The sequence below is a fragment of the Myotis brandtii genome, unplaced genomic scaffold, assembly GCF_000412655.1.
Source record: "Myotis brandtii unplaced genomic scaffold, ASM41265v1 scaffold105, whole genome shotgun sequence".
Taxonomy (NCBI): Eukaryota; Metazoa; Chordata; class Mammalia; order Chiroptera; family Vespertilionidae; genus Myotis; species Myotis brandtii.
In genome coordinates, this window is record NW_005353538.1 from 3,301,230 (window position 1) to 3,309,698 (window position 8,469).

The following is an 8,469-nucleotide window of genomic DNA, read 5'->3' on the forward strand; positions in this document are numbered from 1 at the left end:
GGGGTGGGCTAGCCTGAGCTTCAGCCTCAGTGAGAGCAAGAGCGCCCCCAAGTGGCAGGTCATTAAAAAGTGGGGGCAGCTGGGATTGTGGGAGATTAATGATGCACACTGACCACTGACGGGTCGGGCTTGGGAGTCACTGGCTCCTCGGATGGGCGATCCCGCTCTGTGGGATCCCCTCTCTGTGGCCAAGGTCGCAGGGTGGGGAGTTATCAAGGAGCACCAGCCTGACCCCCGGACAGTAGGGCGCCCAGAAACCCCATCAAGCTGAGGAGCAGCACCCTGAGGACCTGTCGCTGCAGGGTGCCTGCTAGGAAAGGGTTTGGGGAAAACCTGGCGACTCCCTTTAACAGGGCCTCCAGGCTGGACCTGGGCGCAGGAGTTGGCCCGTCCTAGGCGGGTCTTCCTCAGGGACCCTCAAGATTCGGCTCCCCAGAGTTGCTTGACTCCACCTAGAGTTTTAGGGAACAGACCCCTTCCTCTCTCTGTGCCACCTCTCTCACTCCTCCTAGAACCTCCCTTGCTGGCCTCAGGTCTTCTCAGACTGACAGGGATTTCTGAGCCGAGGGATCAGAGCGGCGGCCGTGGGAAGAGAATTTCAGAGACAAATGTGAGCTGCTTACCAAGAACCCTGCACCTCACAGTCCACCAAGTCCTTCTAGTCCAGCTGGCTGGATGCCCGCCTGTGGTTTGGGACAGAGCACTATGCGGTCCTTTCAGACCCAGGTCGGGGAGGTGGTCACCGAGAGAAAGGGCCCCCGGAGCTGACGTGCAATTTAACACACGTATTACATACCTGATTGTGCTAAACCAGGGGTAGCACTTAGCTGGATTTGTCCCTCTAACCCTTCCCACTTCCTTCCCCATGCAGACATCGGAACTGACATATGCCCGGCCAGCCTGGCTCAGTGGTGGAGCATCGGCCTACGAACCAGGAGGTCATGGTTCGATTCCCAGTCAGGGCACATGCCTGGTTGTGGGCTCGATCCCCAGTGGGGGACATGCAAGAGCCAGCCCATCATTGATTCTCTCTCATCATTGATGTTTCTATCTCTCTCCCTTCCTCTCTGAAATCAATAAAAGTATATTTAAAAAAGTGGATTATAGCACTTTTTCCCACTGAGTCAAGAAGCGTCCTGGGATTTCTCCACCGCTCCCAGTAGCCACTGACAATCCAGGGCGCTAGCTGGAGAGGTGAAACCCGTTTCCCACCCCCCGTCAGGCGTTTGGGGGAATGCAAAAGTTTCTGTTGAAAGACAGGCTGCTGAGATGAAAGATGAGAGCACATTTGGAAAAGGATGCGGCTGATCCGAATGAGAACTGGAGAGTGGGCGGTGTTCATTACACCCACTTGTACACCAAGAACACCGTCGCTGGGGTTCCACCTGTGGGCCCACACCCTCCGCTGCAGTGAAGGAGGGAGAGGAGATTGGAAACAGGCCCTCAGGCCTCTCCTTCCCGGGTCTCCAGCTCTCCCACGGGGGTGGCCTGTGGGGTGGTGAGATCAGAGGCGAGCGCTGGAAGGCCTACCTGGGACAGGAACTTTGCTCGCCTGTTCTGTGGGTTCCCTGTCCGGCAGGGGAACATGTTGTGCTGCAGGCCCCTCTAGGGAAAGCTTCCTGGGGTTTACCTGATATTATTGCTATCTCTGCTGTTTACCAACTAGGGCCCTTATAGGACTGGATTAGTCTTGTTCATTCCCAAATTCCCAAAGTAGACTGGCCTGGGACCCACACATAGTAGGTCCTTGGTAAATGTCAGCTTACCAAGGTGACCCCCACTTCCTATCTCTGACCTCTGCCAAATCCAGGGCCCATGCAACTGTGCCGAAGTCCCCCCTGAAGGTCCCAACCCCGGGGTTTGTTCTCAGCTGTCCCTCTCACTGTCACGCAGCCATTCATTTGGCACCGGCTGCAGGAAGATTGGATGGGAGGAGGCAGGGCCTGGACCAGCAGACAGACGGTGCTGCTGCCTGAGCAAACAGAGATGTCAGCGTTGATGTGGGGGAGCGGGGCTGCTCGTTAGAGCTGCTAAACTGCTGTCACAGGCTGGCTCCTCTTCAGTGACAGGGTCACCTCTCCCCACCTGGGTCCCTTGCTTGCTCACCACCCCCATCCTCTCTGCTGACAGCACTGACCTGTCAGGGCGCTGCTCTCACTCACTAATCCAAAGGCCACAGAGCATCAGGGCCGTCTCCACAGAATACAAGGCCATTTGTCTTTCAGGAGGGATGGCCTCTCTCTCAGGGGACTGCTTGCAGCCTCCTGTCACTCTACAACTGCAGTCAGAGGAACCAGGGGAGAGAGCTGGCTTGGGCCAAACTTGACCTTGGATTTGGGGTGTCTGGAATCTTTTGCACTTGAGGCAATGAGTTCTACCTAAGTGAAGTCTCAATTAAAACAGTAACTCACTACCAGGATGGAGTGTCGCAGGGCCAGAGAGAGTTGAATCCACATTTGAATCCCACAGGCCTATAGATTACAGAGATGCTGGTCACTGGGGCCCCAGGGATGAAGGTGGGTGCGCACCACCAGCTTTGGTGCAGGCAGTTTGCACAGTCACTTTTGGGAAGATATATGTCCTTTGGAACCTTTTCACACTAACCTAATGCAGTAATAAAGCAAGTAAAAGTACACAGCCTTTGAAAAAGTTGAGCTACCAGGGTTCAAATCCCAGCTTGGCTAAGTGATAGGTGACCTTGAGTATGTTTCTTAACTTTTCTGGATGTATTTCCTTATCCATAAAGTGAGCATTCACAGATCTTGTGCAGATGATATGAGATAATACAGGTAAAGCACATGGAAAAGCATGTCGTAAATGCCTAATAAGCTCTGCTTATCCACTAGAATGGAAGCTTCCAGAAGACAGGAATCTTATTCATATTAAGCCCTCAACGTGCCTTCTGGGATCTCAATGAGTGCTTGTGGAGTGAATATATGTTCATCTAGCAGTAAGCTTCAGGATGACTGGAAATGCATTTCCCCCCCTATTCTCCTGGGCCCCACAATATCTACTCTACCACTCTGCATACAATAGATGCTTAATGACTAATGATACATTTAAGCACAAGGCGACCTGGCAATTCTGGAAGATGTCTTATACATAATAAAGAGGACTTTAAAGTTCTTACCCAATGACCACAGTTAGGAGATTTCTCAATCTTCTAGAGCCACCCTTAGGCTCTGGCTAAGTCACCCCTCTCAGAGCATGGGAAGGGTCCAGGACTAGATGTTGGGAGACTCGGGTGTTCCTAGATCTTTAATGATTTCACCATTTGGCCCTGGAGAGTCACCTCTGTCTCTGAGCCTCAGTTTCCACATCGGTAGTGTGAGAGGTTGGTTGGATGCATTTCCAGGTTGACTTAGTGTGAGCCTGACAGCATTCTGATTCTAAGGTGTCAGACTTTTGCCAGGACCTAAGTCTGGGCCCGTGTGTGATTCTGCAATTCCTTCCTCTGGACCAGGGACCCAGGAGCATACTTTCACTTGTGTCCTCAGGGCCAAACCAAGGGCCACCCTCCTTTCGAGCTGACTCTGGAGGAGAAGGCCACAGTGGAGAGGTTGAAGGCATTGCTGCAGCCACTGGCCTCCTGGTTGGAGTGGTAGTGAGGGTGAGTAATAGCAAGAGTCCCATTTTCTGAACCATTTAGACCTAATCCCGTGCAGGAAACTCCATAATACCTCTCGGACGGTCCCTTACTTCTAAGAGGGAGCCAGTGGTGGAGCATGGAGGGTGGGGCATGTGGGGGGCATGATGAAGGGACCAAGAGCCAGTATTGCTATTTTATCTGTCCCAGTCATCTGCTTCCAAGGGACCATGTTCTGTGCAGAAGTCTCACTGGAAAAGACCTAGGTGGAGCCCCTTGAAAAAACCTCCTTCATGTCAACATCACCTACTGAACCTTGTAGCCCATATAGCACCCTTCAGCCAGCCATGACCTCCCCCTGGTACTGAAGTCTGGAAAACTCTGCAGTCTAAGGCTTTGCTGCCTTTGGAGGCTACAGAACAGGCACTTCATTTTCTCAAGTCTAATGGAGCCACCGGCCCAAATGCAGTCATGCATGTCTGAGGGTGGGGCAGCTGCTGAGCTCTCTGCTCTCCCAGCTCCTGGGGACTTTTGTGTCTTGTGTGATGGGCAGCTGGGAGCCTGGACAGGGCAGGGAGCCACAGGAGCACCCTGATTGCCAGGGTCAAGCTAAGGCTCTATTGTGTGACTTCGTGTCATTTCCTCTCTAAGACTCAGTTTTATTATTGATAGAATAGGTAATGTTCTGTTAAGAGCAAATGAAATACAGAGGATGAAAAAGATGTTTCAAGCTGTAAAGTGCTGGGCATAATAAGAGGTGCAGTCCACCTCCTGGAGAGGGGACTCCCCCTTTGGAGCCGTGAGCTCATTCTGACAGAACTTATTGTCTTCCCCAAGCAGCTCCTCCCTCCCTCCTAGAGCTCGCCGTTACAGTTTAATCCACCTAATTGAAAGACTGCTGGATCAGCCAAGGAATTTATCAAAGGGAAAGAGGAGATCCTAGTGCCATTTGGCTCCCTGCACATTTGTCCTTTCAAATCCTTGTAGATAATTCCATTTCTGCATTAGAAGCAAGACTGGGGTTTTACATGAGAGGAAGAGACAGGAAGAGGAAAGCAGAGAGCAAAGGATGAGGCCAGATGCTGGGGGAGAGCTGAGGCTGTTGGGGCCTGAGGGGCTGTCTTGGGTGGGAGAGGCCATGGCAATGGCAGAGATCAGCCAAGACAGAGGGGAGCACTGCCCAGCTGAGAAGGGAGCTTACTTAGAAGGTAAGGGGAGGTGATGCCAGGCAATTACAGCTCTTCTGTCTCTCATGGATGAGGAGGCTCAGACTGCCCTGGAGCCAGCTTTCTGACCGGCCACTCCCTGCACAGAAGTCGGGGTAACCCTTCTCAAAAGACTCTGTCCCTAATGAGGGTGGAGAGAGGTGGGGATGGTGATAGAGGCCTGACCAGAAATTCTTCTAGGAGAATCCAACCCAGTCTGACATAGGGGAGACAGAATTTTCGGGGAGAAGACTGAAGGCCATGGACATTAGGAGAGGGACTGGATGGAGGGGAAATGCAGAGTGTGAAAAGGACAGGGCCACACCTACTATCTAGTGCAGTGATGGCGAACCTTTTGAGCTCGGCGTGTCAGCATTTTGAAAAACCCTAACTTAACTCTGGTGCCATGTCACATATAGAAATTTTTTGATATTTGAAACCATAGTAAAACAAAGACTTATATTTTTGATATTTATTTTATATATTTAAATGCCATTTAACAAAGAAAAATCAACCAAAAAAGTGAGTTCACGTGTCACCTCTGACACGTGTGTCATAGGCTCGCCATCACTGATCTAGTGCATGCTATTTACAAACTGAAAAATTCCATCCCAAAGAAACTCCAGGAGGGGGTTACTGATCTCCCTTTATGAGAGAAGAAACTGTGTGTTGGAGAAATTTAGTACAAGCAAGTGTGTTGCCCAGTCAGCATGGCTCAATGGTTGAGTGTTGACCTATGAACCAGGAGGTCAGGGTTCGATTCTGGTGGGGGGAGTGCAGGAGGCAACACATGTAATTCTCACAATGACTATTGCGAGTCATTATTCTTATCCCTGTTTACAGAGGTAAATATTGAAGCTTACCTAGGAAATGTAGATTGTGCCTTTTCCACCTTGATCCACTCTCTGAGGCTCTGTGTTCATGGGCCCTATTGTTGGAGGGAGTACTGGTTACACACAAGGAGACTATGCCAACCAAGAAAAACATCAGCACCTTGGACAGGATCTAAGGACTGCTCAAGACCCACTACTCCAATAGATAAGGTGGTGGAATCCAGGGCTATGGAGTGGCATTAGTATTTCTAAGATGATGCAATTTGGGGTACCAATGAACTTGAGCTCACAGACCACCAGGCTGGCCCATGACTGTTGTATTTGGAGATAGGACTGCTCGAGTAGAAGGGATTAATAAATTAATCCCTGTTTCGGAGAGGCTCCAGGCCATCCTACCTTTGAGAGGCTGAGAGAAGCTTTAAAGAGCCTATAAATGCAGATATATTAGCCGAGAGGAGATACAGCACAGGTGAGGTACATCTTGAAGGGGTGGGGGTTGGAATGGGCTGGGAGTGTGCCAGAATAAAGCGCCTCTGGCTTCTGAGGGGTAGCATTGGAGGTCCTGAGCAGGTCACTGGAGACAGTGTCATAATTTTGCCTCTGGCTGGGACCTGTGTTGGAGTCAGGATGGGGTGGAAATATTGGTCAGTGAATTCTCCATTACTGAGAAATCTATTCATGAAAGTGGTCACACAAAGACACATTCACGCAAGGAGACACCAGGGGAGAGAGGAAGGCACATGGACACACATATCACTAATATGCATGGAAATGTATGAAGGACCTGCTTGCACTTTTATCCACACACATGCTGTTGGCTGGCCATCATAGGACGGTATCTGATTGCCAAGAACAATGATGATGATGATGATGATGATGATGATGACTTCTAGCTGGCTAGGTCTTTTGATCCCTCCTACAAATTCTGTGAAGTAGAAAATATTCTTACCATTTCTCAGATGAGAAAACTGAGGCATGAGGAGGGTTAAACAGCTTGCCCAAGATCATGTGGGTAGTAGGAGCATAACTGCCACTTGAGGAGTCCAGGTCTTTCAATTTCACGTCAAGAGCCACTTCTCCTGCACCTCAGATCAAGCCAGTGGTCCAGGCAGCCCTGTTCCGTGGGCCCAGGTCAGCTTCTCAGGGTAGGGGAGAGTCAGGCCAAGGGGAGTCTGGTCAATGCAATTGGGAGGGTTTCTCTAAAGAGCACAGGCTCTGGAGAAGGTAGACGCAGGTGAGAATATTGCTCATAGCTGTGTGATCTTGGGCAAATTCATCAGCTTCTCTGGGGTGATATTTTTCAGCAGCAAAATGGGATGAACAAAATCCACCCCATAAGTTGTGTGAAATAAGAGGAGAAATACGAATGGCCTAAGTCAGTGCAAAGAGTTACAAAGGAGTCTGTTTATCCCAAGTGTCCATGACGGTGAGGTCTAGCAAGCAGGTGGTGGCGAGGGCCGCAGAGTGTCAGTGGAGGAGAAGAGCAAGGGGACTTCAAAGGGGTTTTCTCGACCTGGGAGCTTGACTTCTTTGAGACCCAAAGGACTCAGCCCTCGAGGTGCCAAGTAGGACCTCCTGCAGATACCTGTGCGGGCGGAGCCAGCTCCCGGGCAGTGACAGGGCGTGCAGGGCACAGCCTGGGGAGGTTTTGTGCCTGGAACCCCAGGTAGGGGAGAGACCCCAGGTTCTCTTGGGGCTCTGCCTGCAGTGTCCTGCCATCAGCAGGCAGGACACAGGCTCCGCATGGGCACCGGGGCATGCGAGGCACTACCTCTTCAAGGTTGAATGTGCTGAGGAACCATTAGACCCTGGTGTGGACAAGTTCTCAGCTGGTAACTTTGATTATTGTTAAGACTTGGTCACACCTGCTTATTAGCAATTATGCGTGGCCTCTCCAGGGTGCTACAGGCCTTCCGCCTTCCTTCCTTCCTTCCTTCCTTCCTTCCTTCCTTCCTTCCTTCCTTCCTTCCTTCCTTCCTTCCTTCCTTCCTTCCTTCCTTCCTTCCTTCCTTCCTTCCTTCCTTCCTTCCTTCCTTCCTTCCTTCCTTCCTTCCTTCCTTCCTTCCTCCTTTCTCCTGGGGAGGCAGGTTTGCGACCGTGGCCTTCAGGTGGCTGGGGAAGCAGCACGGACCACCCAGGTGGCCCCTCTGCGGCCCTCGGTGGCCTGGCCTTGCTTAGATCCCAGGGGTCTGCCTGCTTCTTCTCACAGGGAGGGCGTTCGGGCAGGAACTGGGAGGCCTGAAGGGCTGACTGCAAGCCCAGCCCCCTTCACAGAGCACCTTTGCTTTCATACCTCATTTCCTTCTGTCGCCATCCCCATTTTACAGATAAGGAAGCAACAGCCTTAGAGGGGTTACGTAGCAGCAGTCACCCCTTAGAGAGCCTACCCGGTGTGCACCCCTTCCTGCAGAACTGCCCCCTGAAGCCTTGGGCCTGACCACCATGAAAATACCACATGGCCTCAACCACACCCTCCCCTCACTCCATGCCCATGGCTGCATGGTCCGCGGTGGGTTCATGGCCCACGCTGGGTCACTCAGAGGCTCTCTTCTGGAATTGGAGAGTCAGGGCACAGTTGGTGGGATGCTGCATCTGGGAGATGATGGATAACAGGAACAGGGGTGGCCCATTTGAATCATATAAAGAAAGCCAGTCTCTAGGGAAAGACATGAGAAATAGATTCACAGAGACAGGGAGAGGGGGAAGAGGGGGAAAGAGGAGAGGGAAAGAGAGAAGGAGAGGGAGAGGGAGAGGAAGAGGGAGAGGGAGAGGGAGAGGGAGAGGAATAAGGAAAGGGAGAGGGGAGAGAGAGAGAGAGAGAGAGAGAGAGAGAGAGAGAGAGAGA

At 51.5% G+C, this 8,469-nt stretch overlaps 1 pseudogene; it reads right to left on the minus strand.

The window, feature by feature from the left end:
* Positions 1–1,587, minus strand: part of LOC102251255 — a 4,396-nt pseudogene extending 2,809 nt beyond the window's left edge.
* Positions 1,588–8,469: the final 6,882 nt, after the last annotated feature.